Source organism: Anguilla rostrata, chromosome 3 (genome assembly GCF_018555375.3).
Source record: "Anguilla rostrata isolate EN2019 chromosome 3, ASM1855537v3, whole genome shotgun sequence".
NCBI lineage: Eukaryota > Metazoa > Chordata > Actinopteri > Anguilliformes > Anguillidae > Anguilla > Anguilla rostrata.
Genome location: NC_057935.1, coordinates 66,353,105 through 66,377,203, shown reverse-complemented (window position 1 = coordinate 66,377,203; position 24,099 = coordinate 66,353,105). Strand labels below are relative to the sequence as shown.

General features: G+C 44.5%; 1 protein-coding gene across 4 annotated transcripts in view; it reads right to left on the bottom strand.

Moving 5' to 3' along the window:
- il1rapl2 (interleukin 1 receptor accessory protein-like 2) overlaps positions 1-24,099 on the bottom strand; it is a 324,225-nt gene that overhangs the window by 246,303 nt on the left and 53,823 nt on the right. The window contains exon 1 of one of the 4 annotated variants that reach the window (XM_064329379.1): positions 1,336-2,142. The exons of the other annotated variants lie outside the window; for them this stretch is intronic. The gene's annotated coding sequence lies outside the window, so the exon portion shown is untranslated. Of the gene's footprint in view, positions 1-1,335; positions 2,143-24,099 lie in introns of those variants that run through there. 4 annotated transcript variants of the gene reach the window in all.

The window sequence follows — 24,099 nt, the reverse complement described above, 5'->3', positions numbered from 1 at the left end:
AGAAAAGAAAGAAATACAGACCTCATCCCAAAATTAGACATTAAACATAACCTTATCTAAAAGGGGTCCCATTGCTTGAAATGTCTGATAACGGTCCTGTCAGCTCATGACGGGTGAATAGCAAGTGCGTTTTTCTTTCCGATAGTAGGCTATAAGTGTTGCTTAGCTCACGTCTGCAGAGTGGTTTTATCTCGAGAAGGTGGTGGCGAAAACGAATGATGCTGCTGACGGTAATGATGCTTCTTTGGGAGACCCATTATCTTATAATTGTCAAATTTATAACTGCGAAATATAAAGCGAGTTTCCCCCAAATTGTCTCGGGAACAGGCGCGCGGTTTGCGATCCTTCATTTCCCGTTGGATTCGTAAGCGCTATCCTCTCGGCTCTACCCGCGTTGCTCCTACGGCATTACAGATGTGCAGCGACGCTGAAAGTGACAGTTAAAGTCTGGCCAAAGTCGATCTCCAGTCCTGAGCCTGATCTATGGAGTTACTTTATTGTATAAATCAATGTGGCCAGACAGACTCCATCACCGGCAGCCCGCTTCTCATCTGGATTGATGTGCGCCTGTAGTTTCAGCCCTGTGGCAACTTAAAAGGTCCGAGACCACAAATATATTTCGGCAAAAGGACAGGATGTGATACAAAACTATGATTAGTCTGCTGTGTAGGCTCCTTGTGTTTTACGGTTTCAGAGAGACTGTGATTTGATTAAAGGGAAATCAAAGACGTTAAATAAAACCCATTGCTTGATTCATCTTACAAATTACTATAACCGCGCACAACCATATAGCCTAAGTCTGGATTTACCCCTAAGTGTCAATTTATCCACGACTGTTCAATAAATAGCATAGGGACCAGCAAAAAGAGTTCACTTGCTTCAAAAAAATGCGCGATGTCTAAGCTATTTGAGAACCAAGAGTAGCCTATAATTAGTGTTTAACTCGGATATTGAACAAACCACCACCACCTCTGTCCAAAAGACAATTTGATGTCACCGTGAAACCGTTACTCCTATCTTGTGAACATGCAAGGAAATAAGAGGTGGCAATTAATACGTAAGCTTATGTATCTTATGAGAAAGTATGAATCGGTATATACAGATTTCAGAGGCTAAATTCGATAAGGTATGCATGCCTACTATCGTTGCAATTGCCTACTACCTTTCATCTGGTGGTATAAGGAACTTATCTGTTTTGATACCATGCATTTACGTGTGTTCGCACGCCGGCGCGCACGCATACATTTCTATTTCTCCCTCTCCCCCCCCCCCCCTCTCTCTCTCACACACACACACAATTAAACAATTTTCGAAAAAGACTTCGATTCATCTTACCTGATACTAATATCCTTTGACTCGCCGTCCAACCAAGATGTTTTCTATAAGATATCTCCACTTGTTAAAGTATGCTTTAGTTGCGTTTCATGGTGCAAATCAGCTCATTTTGAATGTTTTTTTTTCCAGAATATTCAAAACAGCATATGCACACTTTACCGACCATACGAATAAATTACAACTGTGGTAAACGCTGCTTCTTACTTCAGATGAATACAGGTTTCCGTGAATAAATAAACACAAATGCTTCGGGTAATTCCTCTGTAAATGCCAAATGAAATCTCAGCTGGGTAGAACAGATTTCGGAGTTACTTCAGCGGTTCTTCGTGTTATCATTCAGCCCGCTAAGATTTTGAAGACTCGCCTCTACTTTAGACAGACACGAATAACTTCCATTTTTTCCGGAATCCTTCACTCGGTTGCGCAAGAGGGGCACTGCTGCATTTTCCACGTATTCTAGTTTCCCCCGCGATGTATCACCCCTTATCAGGCGAGCCGTTCGTATTGCTTGGGAAAAGTCCCACGTCTGATTTGCAGTGGTGTAGGGTCTGTCTGTGCAGGGTCCAGAAATCGATGAAGAGCGTGCTGCAAGAGTTCCCAGTCCCGCGCGTTCTCTCATTACACTCGCGTCTGAATACAGTGACAGGGGAAATCTCGGCGAGGGTGCTGTTCTTCAGCACCAGGAATGAAAGTGCAGTAATTCAATGGAGTGCCCGATAATTCGGTCGTTGCGCAATTTTGGGAATACTTGCATTCTACAAAGCTCAATACTGGAATGCCGGTGTAAAGCTAGAGAGTGGTAATGCTTTTTTTCTCTTTTTTTTTGGGGGGGGGGGGGTTATTTTCTAAAAATCAAATACCTATCGCCTCCTTGTGGTGGGCAGAGAAGACCCGAAGTCTTGAAGAGGAAGACATTTATATTTCAGGCTGCGGTCTAGTTAAATCATTCTGAACAGCAAATATGCGCAAAAGTAGGCTACAATGAATAAATAAATGAATAAATGAATGAAAGCATGACAATTGAAGTTTCTATTTAGTCCTCAGGCTGAATAATTTTTTTTTTTACATTTAATGATTCATTCAATTATTTTAAACGCCTTGTCAAGTATGACGCCACACTGCTATTATCATCATCATCATCATCATCATCATCATTAGTATTATTAAGCTTATTCGTGAACCCCAGCAGCAGTGACCCTTCACTGACACCATCATCCCTAAGAACATGGAGGCCAAGAGTAGTTTTAATAATGATGGTAAAATGATGGGCAAAAGTCTGCAAAACAAATCCATCTTATGCACTTGAGCCACCTTTATTTTGAGGAAAATCATATATATGGTCATAAATATATTTAAAGTGGGTTCAAACATGCATATGAATTGTATATGCCACATTGAATAACTACAACAATGTGTGTTGAAGTCAATTATCAAATTGAATTGAAACCTGACCTTAAATTTGTCATGATCAAAACTTCTTGGAAGTGGCTGGTTCAGTGCCTGAGTACATGTGTACCCCCATTAGCCTATTGTGACGTACCTTGCCCCAGTAGGCTATGAGTTAATTAAAAGCCTTAATCTGACTGAAGTAAAAATAAATTCTATAGAGATAAGAACGGCGATTAAATTACATATAGTATGTTCCAATAGGAACTCGGTGAGTCTTTTAAATAACTGGGACATTAACCAATACAGCAATGACCAGTGCAAGCGATTTTATGGAGGTAAATGTCCATTTAACAGCTGCAATATTAAATGTCACTGGAAATTGACTCGACTTAATACAATCCCTATCATCAAATATGGCATCAAAATCGAACAAACATTAGCCTAACACTGAAGAGAAGGGCTGTTCGTAAGCAAGCGGTGTACATGTTACATGTTCGTGTATGGCTTAGACAAATTAACGGGAATAAGGGTGTTCATCAAGTGATCAATAAATAGTTAAAAGGCAAATCTAAGGATGCTGAAGGGTATCCCAGTTGAATTGGTTCACATGGGGACATAATGAAATTCATTGTAAAGTTAAAATCCCTCAATAATCTCCATTCTGTCTCTCTCTCTCTTTCAGCAGAACCTAGTCTAAAAACAAATGATGATGATAATGGCACTATAATATCGCTTATAGACTGCACGGACTGGTGGGAGGACAGGTTTAAAGCTTGCACAGCTAATCGCATTGAGGCCTTAATGGTGAACGCTCCATCACCAGAAGCTGAAATACCCAGATCTGATTGCATTCTCCCCAGTTTTCTGAACCAGCAAATGAAAAGTAAGTATTTAGAGAGGAAATGTACATAAGACTCACACTAAAAGAGAGCGAGAGAGAGAGAGAGAGACAGAGAGAGAGAGAGAGAGAGAGAGAGAGTTTGCAGAGCATACATTTTTCATAACATGAAGCATTTAAAATGCATTGGCTTTTGCTTGACTGTGCCCTGACCCAAAATAGTACCCCTTTCCCTCTCTGTTTGATGCTCAGATGACTTGGGGATACGCATCAGACAAACTGGCATCCTGTCCAGGTAGTCTGCAGTACCTTCAACATCTGGTTACCACACATCAAAGATTCTGTACGCTAAAGGGTAACTTATCAAATATTGAGCGCTTACAAACATTAATTCTACATAGAAATATTATTTCTGCTCAGTTTATTAGTACAGACTCCTGTAATACATGTTATTACAATGTAATTACACACATGTAAGGGCACCCTAAATGAAAAATGGGACAGCACTAGGGTAGAATACTGAAACCCGGAACCACTATGGCACTGGTTCCCGTACAACCAGTACCTACTGGATCGGTACCCACTGACATAACTCCACTGCCCCATGCCTTCACTAGCTGATGTTACATTCGCACTGCCCACTCAGTCAGGGACAGCAGATACCGTTAGCAAGCTAGCTAGCTATCGTCAAACTTCAAAATGCCAAAAGTGAAACAGAATAAAGTATAAGTATAAACTATAGTTTAACAATTAAAAAAATCTTTATTTTAAAAGAAGGTATCGGTTCATGCACCGGTACCATTTTAAAAGCATCTTTTTAGCATCGGAATCGGCATAATCCATCTCTGAACAGCACATGCGTATCCCAAGCATCCCGGTCCTTTCAGTGAAGGAATCACAGAGGTCTCAGAAATGAGAAGGGATAGCAGCGTACGGACGTACACCAAGCGACCGGGGGGGTGTGGACGAGACCACACAGGCAGCTCGTCACGTGACTACCCGCTCACCTGATTGACAGAGTCGTACACGGTCGTGCTCGCCCGCCCCGCCCGCCCCCGGCCCCCGCCGAGAGGGAGGGCACTCCTAAACACCATTAATCATTCAGCCACAACGGCCATTACAGGCTGTGAATCTTGTCACACACCACCAGACTGTCGCAGCCTTTGTCTCAGAGGGATAAGGCTGGCTTTGGGGCTTGGCGGAACTGTACCAACGCGTAGTCCCGTTTCTGTCCCATTTTCCCAAAAAAAAAAACAAAAAACTCTGCTCTGCCTACTATCACCATTAATATAAGGCCACAACCACCTCATCGCGGAAATATCAACGATGCTCTAGTGCGGGTGGAGAAAACCGAAAACAGTGATCACCTGGAAGCAGGTTGTACTGACGGCGATATGAACGATAGAAATCCAGGCTGGCTATGGGACGAACTGCAGGACTGAGGAGCAGATAAGACTGCTATTCACTCTCCCGGTGCCTGAAATATTCATGTTCCGGGGCCAATCTAAACAGCAAATTTTTTTTTATTGTCATCATTTTTCAACCCGACCAATGCTTACAGATAGGCCGTTGTCAATAACCCCGCCCACGTCCACATCCGATCTAATCTAATCCAATATAACAGGGACCACACAGTGCTGTTGATGGAAGAGGCTTTGTAGGGGAAATTTTTAAACTATTTTTCTCACAATAGGTTTATGAGCGCACAATGCCGTCCCCCCCCCCACCGAAAATTTATCATCAAAAACATATGTGCCAGGGGGGCCCTTGGAGGCAGCACAGAGAGAGAGAGAGGGGGGGGGGAACGGGCTATTGAAATGTGTATTATTATGCTTAGGAGTTGCCACTTACAATTCCGATTCCTTCTGCCATTTTTTAAATTCTGCGAGCGGGGAGGCAAACAAACAGCCGCTGAAAAGACATGGTAATGGGGCACCAGAGTCCCACAGCTAATTCAGCGGAGCCGTCCTCCCCCCATTGTTACATCACAGCCGTAGCAGATAGAAGAGCCCGGTGCTGCCGGCGCATCAAATGAATGCATTTATAAATTTAATGTAGCAGCGCAGGAAAAAAAAAAAAAAAAAAAAACGTTCGCGCCGTAACAATGCACTTTAAAAAAAAAAAAATCTCCTCGCTGTCCTCGCCCTCTGCAGGGATAACAAAAAAAACGATTGAATTGTACACATAAATATTTATTCCTAATTATAAAAGTAGCTAAAAAAAAAAATTTTTTTCTAAATGGTCTGCACACAACTTCAGAGCTCATTGTTTGTTTTTTTCCCCCGTATCAGCAAACCGGCACAAAAAAAAAAGAAAAAAAAAACCTGCAAAAGAAATGCACAGTCATTTCTTTTTCCCCGACGATGCCACGTAATTGGAAAAGAGAAAAGAAAATTAGGCCTGCTTGTGCGGTGGCTTCTGGACCGTCGTTTTTTTGTCAGGCCCGGGGAATCGATCATACGGCGGCTGAAAGGTAATGAAATGGCGGCCGATTCTCCTCGCCGAGTCCGCGCTCGGGCCGGGACGTTTTTTGTTTTTTTTTCCGGGCAGACGCGCGTCTCTCCGTTCCCTCCCCCGCCGTGGCTCGCTGACACGGCAGTATTCGAAAATGTACAGATGAAGGGAACTCTCAGGGGTGCTAAACGCTAATGGAGACACTGCTTAGCAGAGCTTAAGGAGAATAAATATTAGCCTTTCCGAGCGGATCTGTTTTATGCTGTTGTGCGCCGGAATGTGACTTCCAGAACACTGGGTGCCTTACGCAGATAAAATAAACAAACATATAGTTTATAAACTGCTTAATTAACGACACGTTGACTCGTTACTTCTTGATGTTTCACCAGAATTTCAAACACGCACGAGCCCTCTGCTCTTGTTAGCTAAATGCCTCACAGTGCACACAAGCGTGTTGGGTTTATTTCGAAAAACGCAAAAATGCTGTGAGTCGCCTTCTGTTTTTGTCAATAGATTATAGCTTTGTTGATCATTGTAGATGATTGCAATAATCTCATATTTACATGTTTCATTTGCCAGTCTGTATGTGTTACACACATACTCTGTTGGCACCGTTTGTCTGAATTCATTTGCAGTTACCAGCCACGTTTGCTGTGATGTGCGGCTAGGAACAGGAAGAGATCAAGGATGCTTTCACAAGAAAAGCTCATCACCATTGCTTCGCACTTAAATATTAGTCAGGTCTCACATTGACAGCTGTTGTTAGAAGAGCAGTTCGCAGAAGAAGAAAAAACAGAGAGAGAGAGAGAGAGAGAGACCAGTGATCTTCTCGAACAGAGCTTTTTTAAATCTGACAAAGACAAGTCTCCAGGTGACACCGGAGAAGAGAGCCGAACAGGAACTTCCAAGGCATCGTGGTCTTTGTAGTCTCTAGCATTGTTTTGCTTATTGAGATATCCACGCTGCTGGATGATGCAACAAGCAGAAAAACAATAGAGAGAGATCAATAAAAGTCCTCAGCGTCTTTAGATTTGCATTCACGTGTATTCATTTTGATTATCTGCACCAATTTACAACATGCAATATGGGCATATCAATACCAGCACAGATAGAAACATTGACTAGCACATTTGCGACAAAACATTACATGAAACAATATGAACAGTTATTGACAAGTGAAATATTGTATAGGGTAAAAGCATTCATTTAGAAGTGTACTGGTAATAAAGAAGTGGCTGAAAACCAAGAGAGACAGCCAGAGGGGAAGGGGGAGAGAGAGGGAGAGAGAGAGAGAGAGAGAGAGAAGTCTGTGTTGATCGAAGAGAATTCAAGATGGAAGAGACTTAAGTCTGCAGTGAAACCTGCCATCGACACTGATGTTCTGACTGCTGTAGGCACCTCTTTCAGCTATTGGGACAGAAGAACCAACCCCATAAGGGATGTGAAAGCAGGTTTCGGAGCAGAGGGATCTTAAGGGGAGGACGGTTTGATAGTAGCCTGTTGATAAGAGGGCGCTGCCTGTATGGATGCTGGCTAAGTCAGAATAAATCTTCATCTCAATGTAAGACATGACTTTTGACCACTTTTCTTTTTTAGTCGAGTTCAGAAATAGCGTTCTTAATGGAAAGTCCTGCCAGCACAGGCAAGGATGCCAGCAAGCAGACAGCAAAGGTAGCCTAGATGGAAAAAGAAGCTAAGTCAAGAAGCTAAGTGAAGTGGGGCATGACCCGTTCAACAGAACTAAAACTGTGTTAGAGCTCGGATGAGATCTGCATTGATCCAAGCACAGACATGATCCTTCTCACTTTACTGAATTCCTATAAATAGGTTTTCTTACAGTGTACGCATGAACAAACGAGGAGTGATTGACACTGCAGAGATGTGTCACAATGTTTGCTTTATAAGATCCTATTCCCCCAGCAGGCTTCCTCAAGTGTAATTCATAAGGGAAAAAAGGATTATAAATCACAATACACAAAAATATCTGTATATCAGTTGATTGCAACTATTGCTCAAACGAACCAAGGGAACACGGACGAAAAGTAGCATATGAGCAGAGACTGGTGCAATAGACTGGATGAGCTAGCATCCACACTGAAAACTGCACACCACCCCTGTGAAATAATACATACGTTTTTCTAACCCTTCCTAACATGTATTCCATGCTCTATTCTACCTGGTTGGGCCTATAGGTTTGAGAAATCTGTAAACAGTCAGATAAATATAATTTACATTTCACAGTTCGTGTATGCGTTTGTGGCAACTGCCTGGGTGATACACAGCAGCCATTTTAAGGCCAACTTATTCTCCACGTCAATTTCATCAATTGGGGCGAAGCCAATTTTAGCCAATCAAACTGGGGAATGATTAGGTGACTGGAGTGAGAGAGTCATAAATCCGGCAAAGACTCTGGGGTTAACACCTCTACTCCTTTTCTAAACTCCAAATCCCAGCTTCATTTCGATGGAAGAGACCTGCTGTGCCACTATATCAACACCTCTTTCAGAAGCAGGGCTTCCACATATAGTACATATTAGGAAACTCCCCTTTTGTCCGTGTTTCATACTTTACAGTATAAGGTGGCAACTCTGCATTGTCCAAAGGGATGAATAGATAGATGCTTCCTGTGTTCATTAACCTGTGTGTTCCACATTCGTAAGGCAGACAAAGCAATCTCGCAAATGAAAACATCAGAAAGCAGCCCGCTTACTAATATACTCAGTTTCTTTTTGAATATGTACAATCTAATTAAAGCAAGCATCTGTTTACCACCAAACAGCTCCAATGAGGTATTTTCATCTGTGCGCTGAGATCATGATTTGGCTTCTTCTTCTTTGATTTTTTTTTCAAATTATGGATGTTGAGAGGAAAACAGCTAAACGGCTGTCTCGGAGGCCTTAAACGTCTCCGTCTTTTACAACTTCCCCGACTGATTAAGCACCCCGGTCCTGAAGAAATGCAATTAAATCGGTAAACACTTGTTCTTGGCAAGAAAAGAAGCAAGAGGAACATACCCCCCCCCAGACCCCCAGCCCCCCAGCCCCCGCCCTCCCCTCTAAAAAAGTCTTTATCTTCTCTTTTTTTACTGCGGAGCAGAATCCAGCAGAGAGATATCTCACCCTGCAGGAGTGGTGAGCTGTGTTTTTTATGCGGCTGAACAGGAAGTTCCTGAAGACAGGATTCCGAGCCCCCTTCCAGACTGTGTGTCTCTCCACAGGGCCCCTGTCTCTGTCTCCCAGGCCAGACGCACCCCGCCACGCCGTTCCCTCTCTCTCTCTCTCCCTCTCTCCGCTCCGTAAACACGGAGAGGAGTCATCGCGGCCCCCGCCTCCTCTGAGTTCACTGCCCTGCCTCACGCCTCCCCCCCCCTCCCCCCGTCCGCCTCTCCTGTCTCTCTCCATTTGCCCTCTCCACTCTTCAGCTCCTCGCAGTCTTCCTCTTGTTGACAGCAGCGATGGTCTCCTCTTCCAATCTGCGCCCCCCCCCCCCACCCACCCCGCACCCCACCGCCCCGCCTCAGAAACAGAAGACAGATAGCCACAGTGTCCCAGCAGCATCCACCCCCCCCCCCCAGGGGACCGAAGGCATTTTAATGGCCACAGGGGGCTGTGCTGTAGATCCAGATCCCCAGGCCCTACACTCAGTACCCTCTGCGTGACATCCCTGTATCAGCCTGCCGTCTCACTCTCCACCTTCGCAGGACGCAAGCACCGGTAAAATAACTGGTTAACAATGCGCCCGCCCGCCAGAATGCTTCTGTATGCGAGACGGCCTTCTTTATAATCCCCGCGTGTACATCAAGGGCTCGGCGTGTATAAGGATCCGCTACCCGCGGCGACCTTCCCCGCGGTGCGACGACTTAGCGGCTGAGGAAACGTTAACCCGCGGAGAGTTCAGAAGCCGCTCCGCGGCAGAAGGTGAAGCGGCAGATCACATGACCGCTCAGACCGCCGCGGCTATTAAAAGGAGGAAGCGAACGAACGCGACTGGCGGATATCCGTTTACCCAGATAACACAGGACGGCCTCTGGCAGAAATTAAGCAAACATTTACCAGCTGAATATGCATGCGTCTCTGGCTACCTTTCAGCTAGGGCGAGCGAAGTGCACCGCATGAATTATCTGGCACGACGTCTGCAGCTCAGAACACAAGTTAATACTCCGTAGCCCGAACGAGGAGGCACATACAAATTGGTCCAATTTCCACCACACAGTATGGTTATTATAGTTTTTTTTTTTTAGCTGAACAGGTCACAACCTGAGCTGTCCAACTGAGAGTGCTGTCCAATCTGCATTACATTGCTGCTTTGTCCTTAATTTTAAGCAGTACATTTAAAGTTTCAGGTCTTTCACATCATCATCACTGCGGGCAGTGAAGTGAATAAAATAGAAATAGTGCAAGAATCTGTTTAACTGTGTTAGTCAAAGCCAGTCCAAAGGAGAAAGCTTGATAATCGCTAAGATTTGGTTCCTGGAGAGGAGGAGAGGGAGATGCTAGTGAAGTCGCTCCCAGCTCCTCAGCACAATTCCCAGTGCCACAATGCGCTTGTTCCCTCTGAAACCCCGTGTGCCACATGCTAACGGGATTACTTTTCAGGATAAACAGGCTCGCTCTGAACACTTGGACGGGGAAGAAAGGGAACTTTTATGTCGGGAGTTACACACGCAGGAGGAGACACGGTCACACTTAGGAGCCAATCCTTTTAAAAAGGCTTCTAAACGCCCTCCCTGTTTATCCTCCCGTTCCCCTCTCCGCTGGGGCTGCTCTCCGCCCGCGCGCGCTTAGCGCCAGCTAACAATAATAAAAACAATGTAGTTTTCCCCATCGTTCGTAATGGCATTCACCTCAGATGAAGGCGCGTCCAGCTTCGCCCGCTCCTCCTCCTGGATTGACGCGTGTGGTCTGCGGCTAACCGCTTCCAGAGGGGTTTGGGTAAAAGCCGTGCTACAGGCTCCCGCGTAGTTACGTGTACAGACTGTTTAGGCGGGAAACAGGGCCGTAACCCGACTGGGATTTCGTGTCGGCTGGAGCGATCGACGGATCTGTCAATACTACAAGCGGAAGCAGCGCTGGCTCTGTTTGAAAACGCGCGTCGGTTAACCGGGGAACGCGAGCGCAGTGCAGCATCGGTTAACCGGGGAACGCGAGCGCAGTGCAGCATCGGTCCTGCGGTCAGGCCTGCAGGGAGATGGCGGTTTAAAAACACGAGGACCTTCGGGGGGTTAAGGCCTACCCTCAGATCCGGCCCCGCGTGCCTGTCTCCCCGGAGCCCGGAGCCCGGAGCCCCCCCCCCCCGCCTCTTAAAAACTCGGCCACGGTGCCAAACCGGCGCTCAGCGCTCCCTGGCAGGGAGGGCTGCCGCATGTGTTCTACGGCATGCCATCCACCCCCAGCCCCCCACCCCCCCGGTCCCTCTCACGCTCCCACCCCCCTCCCCCCCCGCTCTGCTCCAGAAACGGGGAACAGGGGCCCGTCCATATGCTCGGCAGGCCCCTTTGAAAAGCCATAGGGTGGCTAATCCATTCCGCCTCTCATTCAGGCACTCTAATTGGATGATAAACCTGTCACTCGAGTCAAGCGCTGCGGGGTTGGATTTCGCCCCTGGCCAACAGAGGGCACACCTTGTCGCCGTCCGCCGCTATCGAACACAGTTTTCCCGTTGAACCCGATCCAGACGGGCTCTGAGCATCGCAGTGCGAGGGGTGCGCAACTGCCAAAACTAATTCCATCTGCCCTTTTCAGGGGTCTATGGTAATTCATCAGCATTTGTAAGCTGTGCCCCTACAAAGGCCCAAGTAATTCAGACTCGTATTAGAGTCTGTATCGGCAGATTTGATGCCATTTTTTCACCGCTTTTTAATGCTCCCTGGCTCACCGTTCCTCCCCAAATAAGGGGAGGTATTAAGTATTAGAATTAATAATATTAATTAATTAATTAATTAATTCATTCATTCATTCATGCAGGAGAGAGCAGCACTTCCTTCCCTGCCTGAAACTGCCGTTTTGGTTAGAACGGAAGAACAGCGCGACACCCCTCGGTGTGCACGCCTCCAAACGTCCCTGCACGGACCTCCTCCTCCTCCGCATCAGAGGGAAATATGCCGTCTGCCCGTCACACCCTGACACGTTATATATATATATATATAATTCAGTGTCTCTGATCTCCGAAGCGCTCTTCCTCGGGACGGCAGTTCCCGCGGCGGGTTCTGGCGGCAGGGAGCGCGCGGAGACGGGAACGCCGTCAGACGGGAACGCGCGGCGACGGGAACGCGCGGAGACGGGAACGCCGTGAGACGGGCATGCTCAGTAACGACGGAAGTCACTCCAGAGTCGTTCCGCTGCGGAAAGCAGGAATGGGGCTTGACGTGCGGGAGGAAGGTCGTAGGTTTGATTCCTCTCTTGAACACACTTGTGTAAGGTCTCAACCTAAACTGCAGTAAAAAAATTTTTTTTTAAGTTGTATAACTTAATGCACCCCTATCCATGCACACACGCATACATGCAGGCGCACTCACTCAAACACATACACACACTCACCCATACATGAATGCAAGCACAAACACAAGCATACATGCGTGCACATGCACTCACACACATATACACGCACGCTTGCATGCATGCATGTAAACACGCACACAGGTACACACAACAAACACAGGCTTTAATAAACATTTGTTGGTCAATAGTTTTGTCCAAAAGTGGAATTAACTGGTAAATTAATCAGTAAATTAATAACTTTAAACCTGTTAATTAAATATTAACATAAATATTCTCTAAGAATCCAGTGCTAGATATAGTACATCTAATCCTCTGCTCTTGCCTGCAGTTGAGTTAGTAAGTGCTTTTCGCCTACTAATTAGAGGGATGAAAGATACTCTTTTTTTGTGATGATACTGTAAACAAGCCACACTACCCTTTAACAAAATGCTCTGTGTACAAAGAAGTCAGTGAGTTTTGTTTTTTTATGGTTACGCTTTGTCTCGAACTTATTACAAAAATGCCCATGTAAATTCCACTTCAGGAGTTGGTTAGCCATCCTTTATCTGGACAGCAACCAGTAGGGTACTAGCACATTTAACGACTCTGCTGTTGGAGATTCTCTCCACTTCCTTTATCCTATAACAGTGAATAGCAAATCCTTGACACAAATCTACGATGTTAAAATTTTCACTTTAAAAAGGTTGATCAATTTTATGTAAAATTAGCTGCCATTAATCCAACCGATTAATGTTAATTAGTACAGCCCGAATGTATGTATATGTGAGTGAATGAAACGCACGCACACATTTCAAGCAAACTTTTTGGGCAAAGATTCAATTGCTGAAACAACTCAGGGGAAAAGTTATACAAAGGCACGAAGAAGAAGGGTATAAACACTCTTAAAGTCCTTTTGAGCTTCGTGACGTCAATCATTAGGAGTCTGCAGGGGTATCGTACCACCTGGACACTGTCGAAACCTGGCTGTCTCTAAAAAATGCAAGGGCCAAACTGGTTAAGGGGGGCCACCAAGGTCAATAGGAAGTTTCAAAGAGAGTGCTCAGTGACGACAATGCGGGGGGAAAATGTCCTTGAGCCAAAAAATATCAGCCCACAAAGTGGTTTGTAGTTAACAAAGTAAACTAAGTACAATTATTATTCTGCTTTTAGACAAGAGCAAGAGGGCACAGTGGAAAATAAAGGTCAATTTTACGCTGATATGAGAAAATATTTTTCAACAGATGTCTATAGATTGAACAGTTTGACAGCTGGCTATGTCATGGTAATAGATTCAAAAATATAATGGCTAGAATGACCTCAAAAATACATTAAAACTCTCTCTCTCTCACACACACACACACACACACACACACGTAAACACACACACACAAAAAATGTGTCACAAAATATAAAAAAAGGCTTTTTCTTGGTTTTTGCAATTACCATTTCCCAAAATTTAAGAGCCCATACAAACTACAATAGCCATGATATAGCCTACTGTGCAGTTTGTGTGGGCTCAGGGAATAGAATCGGGAGAGGCAGGGAAAGCCCTTTGATTTTGTGAAATTGGTCATTGTGGGAGCCCTGCTACAGTATTATATACAGGCTATAACATGTTTATTGCAGACCATCAATAAAACCATATAAAAACGGCCTCGAAATCCCCAAAGAACCCCAAATCCAAACCCTAACCATTAGCGAGGGTTAAATGTGCATTCTAAAGCAAAGGGAGATATTTACTTTCTGTACGATCACGTAACTCAAAAGGGAAAATAAAGCCCTACCAATATGCCGTGCTGCCTCTAAACGATTAATTTTACAGTCCGTGATTTGAGTTGTTGTTTTGGAAGAGGGTATCACTTCACTTCGAGCACAGCACACATGCAGCAGCAGAAAGCCAGCTGGTAATAAGCTCTTTGAGCACCTTTCCCATGAGCCTTCAGTAATTGCAGTAATTAATTTGCTCATTATTTTTCTCATTACACTCGTGAAACATATCACCGCAAAAAATCCTTACAGTATCGTTCCACCATTAACAGCAGCCGTCGCAATATCTGGTTTGTACCAATCAGTGTAATAAAAGTTATTATCAAAGAGCATGTAAAGAGTCTGTGTGTTTGTATACATGTTTTTTCTGTACTTCAAAATTCAAATCGAGGAACAACCCACCCAATTGTGCGGAGTCTTTAAAGGTAGCAGTGGGTGGGGTGTGTGTGTATGTGGGGGGGGGAGTATAGCAAGCTGCCAATTTCAACCCCTTGTGACAAGGGCTTACATGAAAATCTGTTGAGTGCTGTGATTTAGAGTGCGTTTCAGCAAAGCCAAATGGTGCTCTGGACTGAACTAGCTCCGTGCTACTGGCAAAGCACTGACTGCTGGATCTCCCCCTTATGTTGTACAGCCCTCCTGTAAAAACAGCACAATCAATACGAGATCTTTCCATCAGAGTCCCACATCAATCCTGCTTCTAATTAAACAGTCTCAACATATGACCAGTTGACCGTACTTCTGACCAGACCAAGTTTCCTTAGCACGCACACATGGATCCATGGTCAGGTCCTCCAACATAATAAAACCCCTAGGGGGGGTATAGCTAATGTAGATTTCCTGTGCAGTACTTTCACCTCTTACCATACCTTTTGTGTTCAAAAGATGGAGCGTGTGAGTGTGTGTGTGTGTGCGCGCATGCGTATGTATGTGCTTATGTATGCGCTGCGTGTGTCCATATGTTATGTGTGCGCATATGTGTATGCTCGTATGCGTGTGCCTGCTTGTGTGTGTATATGTGTGTGCATGTGTGTATGTGTGTGTGTGTGTGTGTGTGTGTGTGCGTGTGTGTATGTGCATATGCGCGTGTGTGTGTATGTATGTGTGCGTGTGTATGAGCATATGCATGCGTCTGCGTGTGTGCATGTATGTGTGTATGTGTGTATGCGTGCGCCTGCACATGCGTGTGTCTGTGTATGCGTGTGTGCGTGTGTGCGCTTGTGGGCATGATTAAATAACTCCCCTAAAGCAAAATGCTGTAATTTAACAGAGTACACCATTAGGCCGTATCTGCTACGAGTGCTCAGAAATGGGAGGAGCTTCGTGACTGCCTGATCTGTGCGCCACCAGGACCGTTAAAATTACACGATGCAACACAATGCAGACATCAAGCCACCTGTTCCCGCTGGCTCAGAGCTGGAAACCCCAATCCACGCTGTTGACAACTGCATATTTAGCTGATCCCAGATAGCCGGCTCACGGTTTCTGAGTGCGTGCGTTCAGCATGCAGGCTTATTTAATGCATGGACTCATGAATTTCCCATCTAGTAATCAATAAGCACTTCATCTGCTCACCTGAAAGTATCAACAGTTCTCTTTTTGTTCAGAATAAATATTTTCTTTAATGGCTGAAATGCAGTGATCTTACAGAACGTGCAATTACCCTCCTCAGCACTGAACTCGTTGCCACTGTTTTGGCTTGAGAGGGCTTTGACCCAAGCATGTGAACCTAAAAAACTGTGTCACATTAAAAGCATCTCATAATAATAACAGGTCCTGAAACACAGTCCAAACCGCATCAATGCGATGTCTGCAAAATTATCTTCAGAGGATAAGAACATAATCTGTGGAAATCATGTTGGCAGTTGTTTGAATAAAAGGAAGTAAAATTCATTTTTTATTTTATATATATATCAACGTAAATATATATATATATATATATATATATTTGTAATTAAAAGTCAAAGAAGAGAAGTGAGTGTTTAAAGATCACCCTTTCCTGTGTCTTCACACCTTTTTTTTCGGTGTGTGGGCGTTGAGAGGGACTCGACAGTAGGTCAGCCCTGCTGGGTTTCGTGCCGCGGCGTGGGAGTGGGTGGGTGTCTGGCAGGCGTCTGCGGAGGTGGAAACAATCCGGGAGTGCTTCCTCATAGATCTGGAAGCTTTTCATATTTAAAAAAAAATTATTACATCACAGCACTCAGACCAAAGGTCTTCTTTCCAGTTTTGGGGGCAGAACAGTTCTGCAGTTCCCTTTCTAGTTACTGTACATCGCTATCTTTGCTGAATAATACTTGACTGCAGCTTAGAAATTAGGGATGGTGCCAAATACAAATACCATATACGGCAACACCCGAATAATGCTTTCTCTCCGAATGTCTTCTCTTCCAAAATTTGGCAAATATTAATCGGATTCCGATCTTTTTTTCCCCCCACCTCTTTTGATGCGATTAGCACAGAAGTCAGCACAAAGTTTCCAATTAGCCACACACACACCTGCAGAGAGACAGCGAGAGACAAATAGGCCAGAGTGATGCCATGGGGATTTAAAATGAACATTACTCTAATGCTGTACCCTCCCCTCCTTCCACGACTTTACTAAATATTCGGTCTTAAAATAACTGTTTTTTTAATTCGTCAGACAATAGACAACAGGTGCTTTCGCCCAGGTGAGAACATGTCGTTGTCTACTCCGGTACGCTATTCAGCAACTGAATGATAGCACTTTGATACAAATTTTCCAATCAAGTGCCATTGAAGTCAATTTCTCACATTTAAGCCAAAGAAATTAATTCACTGCAACTGTGTGATGAAGATGATAAATCCTTTAGGGTGGGGATGAATAATTGTGAACGCTGTAGTGATAGAATTGATAGGCTTAGAACTCCTCGGAGATAACGCCACCGACATATTTTCAGGTATTCACTGAAACCTGAGACTTTGAATAAACTGAAATGTAATCGATCTGTGTGCGCGTGTGGCGTCTTCCTCCAGGCCCCTTGCATGAAAACATGAATACCTTTCCCGGTTCTGAAATATACATAAAATCTATATTTCTTCCTTCACTCCTGATTATGTAACATGCGCTCATCCGCAATCATACGTTCTCCGGTCTACATCAGTACAAATGTCACGTAGGGCATAAACATGAATGACACGCAAACGCAAACTAACGTGCATAACCCTTTACTCCTTCAGGCAGATTCTCCCGAGTTTGGCTTTTATTCCGATTCTGACGAACAGGAGGGACAGGAAACACGAAAGGATTAAAAGGAGCTAACCTGCTAGAGAAGTCACTGTAATCTCAAAATCGACGCGACGGTTCGCGCAGCGATAACTTTGCTCTGCAGAGAGCAGTCAGAAGCGACTAAGCCTGATCATAAACAGGGGGAGTCTCGGGAGGTGAAGCTGATCCTGTAGAGCGCACGGGGGAAATGAGCGACTGTAAAGTATTGTAAGTATTCAGGCACTGTATCTGCACAAACTGTTCTGCTATCAGCTCTCCTAAGCTCAACAGGAGGATTTTCTCTCAAAAGAGGAGGGTTTTCAATCAAAAGGTTCAATCTCAGTGGTTGCAATCATCTGAGGATGGAGGATAGTACCGCAGAGATGAGTTTGAGTAGGGCTTACATTTTGTCCAAACTGCTACCGGTTGTTACTTCTTAATAGCGATGGAAACCCACAGTAGCCAGTAAACTGGCTCATCACAAATAGGTTTTTTTTGACATGAGGATAAGCAGAGTAGTTGTCCACATTGGTTCAATGAGAAAGTTTCACAAACAGAAAAAGAATATTGAATATTTGGCAAATCGCTATGGAGGATATGAATGTAATTCACCTATTGGGCTCTGCATGGCTGTGGGTGTAACTGAATGACCCTATAATAAATTTCAGGGGCCTGTTTTTGAAAATAGTTTTTTCTGCAGATCTACTGTCTGCTTAAGTCTTTACTGGATCCCCACATTCCTGAAGGCATGTACGAATGAAACGCTGGCAGTATGGAAACGACCACTGATTAGCTTTATGTTTTTGTACCCAGACCGCTAAAATTTGGCTGAACAATTTATTAAGGCCTCCTACATTTCTTAGACACTGAACTAATCCGACGTTGTGGTTACCTCAGTAATAACAGCACGGAATTAGACAGTAATAAAGATCTTTAGGCTGCTTATCTTGGTCTCGGCCTGAACCTCGGGTCAGGAAAAGCAGTGAGTCGTAAAGTATTCCGATACACGCCCTCACTCCGCACGCATACCAAACGTGCGCCGTGATACGAAAACTGTCTGGAGCGAAAATAATGTATTCTAAAAGGAAACTGCAACTGTTCACAATTTAAAAAAGGCTTATTCTACATTCAGTAGGCTGAGGTGGAGGGGGGTCGGAGGGGGAGGGGGGTCGGGGTGGGGAGGAAGAGGAAAAAGAGCTGTAACGGGCTGGGATTGGACATTTGCAGCTCAGGACATAAAGAAAATGATTCCTGATTGAGTCGCTTAAATAGGCCCGGCCCAACATACAGGGCAGCAGACCCTTTACCACTTGCAGCCATGTTTCTCCAGAAATGACAACGATGGGGAAAATGTTGTACTCCGCACAAACACTGCAATTATGCAGGTAGAGGGATTCATTTCCAACTTAGCCAATTTTACCTAGGATATGACCATATTACCATTTCAATTCATCTGGTGTTGGAAAAAGCTGAATTAATCATGAGCTTTTCCTCGAGGTTTCAGTGAGCATACCAATGCAAATCTATAAATGAGAAACAAGTCGAGGAAAACTCACCCTTTAAAAAAAAAAAATTGATTGGAAGCTAATATATTTAGAAAAAGGCCAGATGTGACCAAAATTGACATCCTTATTTTCTCTCATTGCTTGGCATTACAGCCAGGAGATGAGCAACGGGGAAGGAGGGGGGGGGGCTGTAGGGGAGGGCATGGTTACAAATTCATGGGAACAAAATTGGACGGCGGTGCCGCAGAGCAGGAGGGGGCTTCCTCGCCCCACGCGGTGCCGATGGAACGTTCTCGCAGTCACACAGAACTGGCAGCCAACGGAGCGGAAGATGGCCACTTAGCAACAAAAATAAATAAATAAAATAAGTAAACAAGCAGCCGAAGAAGGCGTGCCATTGCTAGCGTTCTGGCTTTCGAGGGTGGCACACGCAGTGCTTCGTTTGCACCCACCCCGCGGTGTTTGGGCTCCTCGGGCTGGGCGTTAACGTCCCGCAGGGGAGCGGAGCGGAGCGTCAACTCAGCGCTGTGTGAAACACACTGGGACAGGCGAAAGCACGCCTCCGCCTGTACAATCGCAGGACGTGAGCACATTCTGTCTTTCAGACAGTCCTCCCTCATCTCATACTTTTTGTTTTTTTTGCTTTGTTCAGACAGGGAGAACGCATGAAGGCTCACGGACAGAGAATATCACAGCTCAGAAGGGGCCTACGCAGGAGATCGAACCCCCGGGGGGGGGGGGGGGGGGGGGACTGGTATATGGCTGAACAACCAGCTGCCCTATGGACTAAGCTGCCATAGATCTTGCTGCTTGAGCACGTTTCTTGAGCGTTTACATTTACGTGATACATACGCGGTTCCCACATTCGGATGCATAAGTGAGACGAATGTGCCGGAAAGAGATTTGGAAAAATGGATCTAATTTCTCAGAAGTCGCTAAAGTCTGTTTTATGTGCGGGGTGCGTATTGGAGCGCAGGTTTTATAACCTTGAGGAGGTAAAGTGTTTAGAATTGCTTTATAGGAATAGTTTAGGCACCTATAATCCAAGCAAAATCAGGCAGCTCAGCGTACTGTGCCCTCAACATGGCGAACTCCGTCGCCGTCATCCATAACATTTAAATTATGCCGGGCAGACAGGTACAGACGGAAAGATCTTTAAATAATCCTGCCCGTGAGAGTCCGTGATTATTTAGCACCTTTCAAGCGACGCGACGCTACGAGAGAGAGAGAGAGAGAGAGAGAGAGAGAGAGAGAGAGAGAGAGAGAGAGAGAGAGTTGTGGAACGGCACATCTCACACTGACAAGAACCTGCAGTCTGTGGGGATTCTGGAGCAAACACTGCAGCTGTGGCACAGGAAAACCAGCCCACACAAACCCTACGTAACCCTGGAGGGATGATCTGCAATTTTAGGCTTCCCTCTGCAAAATCTGAGCCGTAACAATAATAATAATAATAATAATAATAAGTTTTATTTACATGGCACCTTTATCAGGCTAAAGGTCGCTTTACAAAAACATAAAACAGGCAAAAACATCTACAGACAATAAGATGACACGGGATCATAGAGCACCAAAACCATAAAGAGATAAGAAGCAGTGGGGAGTGTATGTGAGAAGATTGTTAAGAGGGGGAATGAGTGTGGTAGTGCTGGTGGAACAGGGGTGTTCCGAGTTTGAGCCGTAGTTGACTAATGACATCCTGTATCCAAGGCTTCAGTTTGGAACCGTTCAGCCCAAGCACGTAGCAACAGAATGACTGTTTCCTGCTCTCTTGTTTTATAACTTGTCTCATTTTGTTGATGGCATTTTGCTGATTTTATCTTTTGGACTTTCAGTATATCTACTGTATCATCAGTTAATGTGGTTTAATACAGTGGTAACCAACCCTGTTCCTGGCGATCTATCATCCTGAAGGTTTTCATTTCAACCCTAATTTGGCACACTTGACTACTAAATAGCAGCTGAACAAGATCTCTAGCTGTTGAATGAGGTGTGCTTGCTTCAGATTACACTGAACACCTACAGGATGGCAGATCTCCAGGAACAGTTCTAATTACCACTGGTAAGAGATACATTCTAAATATTATGAAAGTAAAACTGGGATATCGAGGGATATTACTGCAAGTTAATTAAATATCACTTTTAGAGAAATTATGCAATTATGCAATTAAAATATTAACAGTCCCAAACTGTAGGAGATATGCATTACAAATGAGAGAATTCAAACACAATTTTTACACTGCATAATCTGTATAATACAGCATCTTGCTGAAGTGGTTTCTTTCATCGGATACATAAAGCATGTGCGCTCAACATCATACTCTTGAAGTTATAGTGGCAGAGAAAAGGAAAAAGTAGACAAGGACCGAGAAAAGAATCTTAGGGGGGCGGGGAAAGGGAATTAAACACACCACATGACCACGGGAGATTTATGCCGTGAAAGACAAATACAGCAGTACTGAGCTATCCCCACCACAATTTGCTTAGAGCTCCAGACCGACGCAGATTTGTGCCACTGTAAACACTGTCCCCCGCAGTGAGACTCCTCACAGCGACTGAAGCTCATCGTTTGCGACGGGCCTGGATCGCGGCTCGAAGGTGGAGAGAGCGAGACAGAGGACGGACGCGTACGCCTGCTCCGTCTCCGCCCGCCAGCCCCGCCTTAACGCGACGGAGCACGAGACCTTTAACGCACCTCAACAAACCGCGACCCGACTGCAGCCGCACCTCCCAGAACGCACCGCTGACAATGCGCCACTGCGGTACAGGAGCGTTCCTGTTTTACACGCGGGTTAAATATTGCATGAAGTTGGGCTATTTTAAAAGGGCACTTTCGTGGGGGGGTGGGTGGGGGGGTGGGAGTAAGGTGGGGGAAAGAGGGTCTGGATAAATTAAATAACCACTGCATCAACTCAGAGGATATTTATTTATTTAAGCACAGAACAGTCCCCAAAGTGAACCAGTACTTTGAAAAGACCTCAAAGAAAATTTGACCAAAAATAACAGTCACAGTAGTAGTAGTAGTAGTAGTAGTAGTTTTTGGTTGTTAATAAAAGTTCTGATTCAACATATAATTGCATGAAATATTTCCTCTGTCAGAATCCGCGATTGTTATTTTTTAAACACCTAGAGTTTTGCTCCTCTAGTAAGTTGAAATTGAAAATAAATGCAATTATGCAGGGATATGTAATGAATACGGTTCCAATTTGTGCAATTCTCAAGACAACAAAAGGCACGGGAATATGAATATGACAGGCCTACTGCAAGTGGATGTGACATAACGCCTAACTGTCAAGCGTTTGTTGGGCTGAGGAACAGCAATGCAGTCTAATGGCACGTTGCCCATGCACTCAACCAGACTAATTGAAGGGGTTTAAGGCAATGTTGACTTTCCATATTTGACACGTGGCATCAAACTCAGGGGCACTTCTCAGCATTGCCTTGATCTCCCGATTAAACCACAGTTACAGTAACATTGCGCTGCTGTAGAAACGCGTTAGTCGGCTCTCCCTCTGAATGACCATGATTCACTGCGGATCCACTGTTAATCTTCTGCAGAGTCATAGTTCATTTCGTTTTTTTACATTTCCGAAAATACTGCCGATGGTGAGGGGAACACTGAAATGTGACGGAACAAAAAAAAAAAAAATTTAGGTCATTGCATGAATTGTTCGCGATGATTCTGATGAATTTCGGCAATGAGAAAAAATTGCGCAACAAAATTAATTATTACTCTCTGCTGATTGACAGGCAAATGGGACTATGACATAATTACTTACAGAGACGAGCAGAAACTGAGTGCAATCGCAGGACGCGTTCCGTTTAACTGTCACTTTAATTTATTTTAAAGATACACAATCACATCACCACAACAGCCTCGGCACAACACAGTACTGCTTGTTGGCACTTGTTGGAAGCGTGTGCTCATTTGTAAGTGCGTCACGCTTTCGGGGAATTTAAACGCCTGATAAAAAGTCAGCTACGAATATGTCTAGCAACATTACGTCTCCTAGCGACGCCCCAGTACATTACATAATGGTTTCACATGCGGTGACTGTATAATGTCACTCAAATAATTATTTTTGTTGAAGGCATATTGGTATATGGCATAGCGATCCTAATCTCAGTTCCATTTCAAAATGGCGCACCTAAATTAAGTGGCTGAAGTGCCCTGGCCTCCAGCTAATGGTCCACCAGTAAATCCACATGCTTACTGAATTTGGATTTCTGGTTTCTTAAATCACAGTTACTTGAAATTTGGAATAGGGAATCATCATACAGCCTCTATCAAAAAAAGAGAAAGAAACTGGCGCAGGTACACAAGCAAGCATAGCTGGGATTTTTATAGGCTAAAGGGATAAAGCCATCATCAGTGAAATGGTCCTGCGTACGTTGATTTCAAACTTACAAAGGCTACATAAAATATCACCAGAAGTACCCAAATCGCTGCAATTACATGCAACAGATGTCAGCATCTATCAGCTTGTTTTTGCTCCTCAGTTTTAGTTAACTACAGCCAGCATACAGGGCTACTCTTAAAGCAGCAAAACTACAGTTAACTATCTGGGGATATATGTGGATCTTGACCCCCTCTGCACGGTTAGGCCATGCTTCCATATTGATGTGCTGCTGAACATCTTGCCTGAGTATCCTAATTACGGTGGTACATTGATACAGTCCATTGACTGATTTCTCAGGGATGCCGTTGTTTATAACAGACATTTCATTATTGAGTTTTCCGCACTGTACACGATCAATGTGGTCCATCTGAAGTTTACTGAAGTGAAATCCACCATTGCAAAATAAAGAAACAATAAAAACCCAAAGCAGAACAAGACAATTCACTGTACAAAATCGTTATAATTACATAATCCTCCTTAACACATAAAAATGATTTTCCCACCGCATGTGGAGTACCCTGGTATTACTGAGTTTGTTTTAAAGTCACACTTTCCACACTGAATTTAAAAAAAAGGATGTGTCTTCTCCCATAGGCAGGAATTTAGCCTCAACCACCTATCCCTAAACCACCCCTCACCCCCAGTCCACAATCCAATCATGATCACAACCATTCCCCATTCTGCTATCCACAGTCCATAGTCAGCAGTG